The following is a 2,500-nucleotide window of genomic DNA, read 5'->3' on the forward strand; positions in this document are numbered from 1 at the left end:
TTTAATTGGGAACGCTGGCCTGTACTTACGTGAGGGGGAGAGAGAGCCGCAGGTTCCAGCTGGTTTGTCATTGTGGATAATTGAAATCCCCTTCTTATAAGAAACTTTAAAAGGAAATCATGAAGGGCAGTAGTTCCCACTACAACGACCATTTAAAAGTGTAAGAGGGCCATACCATAGCAGGCAGAAGATCATTGAGAAATAAACGCATTAAGTTGACAGTGCACAATTTATACATTTGTTAAACAGCATAAAATTAGCAGTATTTTTAAGGAATTAATATTTTAAAAGAAATATTTTGTCATACTAAATTATAGGCTATAAAAAAATTATTTTTTTTATGTGTGTGTCGTGGGGGGTGGGTGGTTGTTGTGTGGCCCGCCGGACAATTTTCAAAACCCAGTGTGGCCCTTGAGCCAAAAAGTTTGCCCACCCCTGCCCTATCTCGTTAGCTCCTCCCTTTCTCCCCTATCTCTCTGTTCCTCTCTCTTGCTTTCACTCATTTTCTTGTTCTCTCAGTGTGGTCAGCTTATCTGTTCTCTTCTCTATAGTACACTGCTGTTCTCTACAGTACTCTGCTGTTCTCTTCTCTACAGTACACTGCTGTTCTCTACAGTACTCTGCTGTTCTCTTCTCTACAGTACACTGCTGTTCTCTACAGTACACTGCTGTTCTCTACAGTACTCTGCTGTTCTCTTCTCTACAGTTCAATGGTAATTTTGTCTTTCTGCATTCATAAGTTGGTTAGGCTGAATTGTTTGAGCAAGGGTGCTAAAGTCCTAAAGCTGACTATTAGTTGTATTAGTTGGAATCCAACTGATGGGCAACGTTGATGATAAAGAGGGCCACAAATAGAGGGGCAGGTGTGAACACTAATGGGATGTAGGAAAATTAAAACTGCCATTCAATAGAACAACAGAATATGTATAGATTTAGAAAATCAGTAGCTCACTACAGCGGCTCTATCAGCTCCAGTGTGCGTTCCCTATTTAACTTTCTGCGTGCTGTTCTAGTGGTTCTAGTGGTGTGCGTTCCGTATTTAACTTTCTGCGTGCTGTTCTAGTGGTTCTAGTGGTGTGCGTTCCCTATTTATCTTTCTTTTTGTATGAGTGTGTGTGTGTTTGTGTGTAATAACAGCAAAGTTTAACTCCATAATGTGCACATTAGGGGTAAAGGTGACACCTGCGTTTCCAGATGAAACAAACACACACACACACACACACACACACACACACACACACACACACACACACACACACACTCACTCACTCACTCACTCACTCACTCTCTCACTTTATCTCATTAAAGGTTGTCTCTGTTGTGTGTGGAGTTGATTGGTACATATTTGCATATCCACTTACACACATCAGTGCTTTCCACAAACACACACACACACACTCACACACAAACACACACACACACTCACACAGTCAAGGAGATGTACATAGATATACATACACACTTAACAACACACTCATAAACACAAGCACACACACACACACACACACTGTTTTTCTTTACAACTTTCTGTACACTTGTGAGCTTTCTTGTGTGTATGTGTATGTGTGTGTGTGTGTGTGCGTTTACATGTAGATGTAACTATATGCATGGTTATGTGATGATTATGTGTGTGTGTGTGTGCCTGGATTCTGAAGTACCTCACTGACGAGTCTTGGATACTTTTTGAGAATGTTATGTTAATGAGCCTCATTAGAATACATTAGCATGTGTTTTCTTAACGAGCTTAACGAAGGCTTGTTTAATCTCTTTTGTTAATATCCTCTCACTGTAATGAGCTTCAATTCAATAGGCCTCCCTTCACTCTTTTTAACACTCTGTCTATGCTGTAACCAGGGGACCTAATGAATAGAACACACACACACACACACACACACACACACTCTCTATGCTGAACAGGGAGAGGGAGTGAAAGTGGATTCTATATCTCTCTCACGTGTGTGTGAGAGAGAGAGAGTGTATGTGTATGTGTGTTCATACAGATTTATGTGTGTATGTCTGTATGTGTATATGTATATATTCATATACCGGTATGTGTGTGTGTGTGTGTGTGTGTGTCTGAGTGTGTAGAAAAAATTCAGACACCACTGCACATTTTTCTGAGGTCATCCTACGGTTGCTGAATGACACTCAAATGAGTTGAGGGTCATTTTGAAATGTGTGTGTGTGTGTGTGTGTGTGTGTGTGTGTGTGTGTGTGTCTGTGTGTGTGCATATGTGTGTATTTAATGTGTTTGCACTGTGTATATGTGTGTATGTGCTATGTGTGTGTCCGTTTGCATATACATATTTGTCTGTGTGTATACTACAGTTGTAAATTTGTTCACTTATTGTACATTTGTACATTTGTTAAATTCATTGTAAATTTGTTTAAAAACTTGTCAATTTGTTTTTAATATTGTAAATAAGTAATTTACCATTGTAATTTTTTTGCCTTTCCAGGCCACCGTAGTATACTGTATGTGTATGTATATATATATATA

The 2,500-nt window shown here is 39.4% G+C and overlaps 1 protein-coding gene across 1 annotated transcript in view; it reads left to right on the forward strand.

The window, feature by feature from the left end:
• LOC125308607 (endothelin-converting enzyme-like 1) overlaps positions 1-2,500 on the forward strand; it is a 41,809-nt gene that overhangs the window by 23,100 nt on the left and 16,209 nt on the right. The window lies entirely within an intron of this gene.

This window comes from Alosa alosa, chromosome 15 (genome assembly GCF_017589495.1).
Source record: "Alosa alosa isolate M-15738 ecotype Scorff River chromosome 15, AALO_Geno_1.1, whole genome shotgun sequence".
In the NCBI taxonomy this organism is placed as follows: Eukaryota; Metazoa; Chordata; class Actinopteri; order Clupeiformes; family Clupeidae; genus Alosa; species Alosa alosa.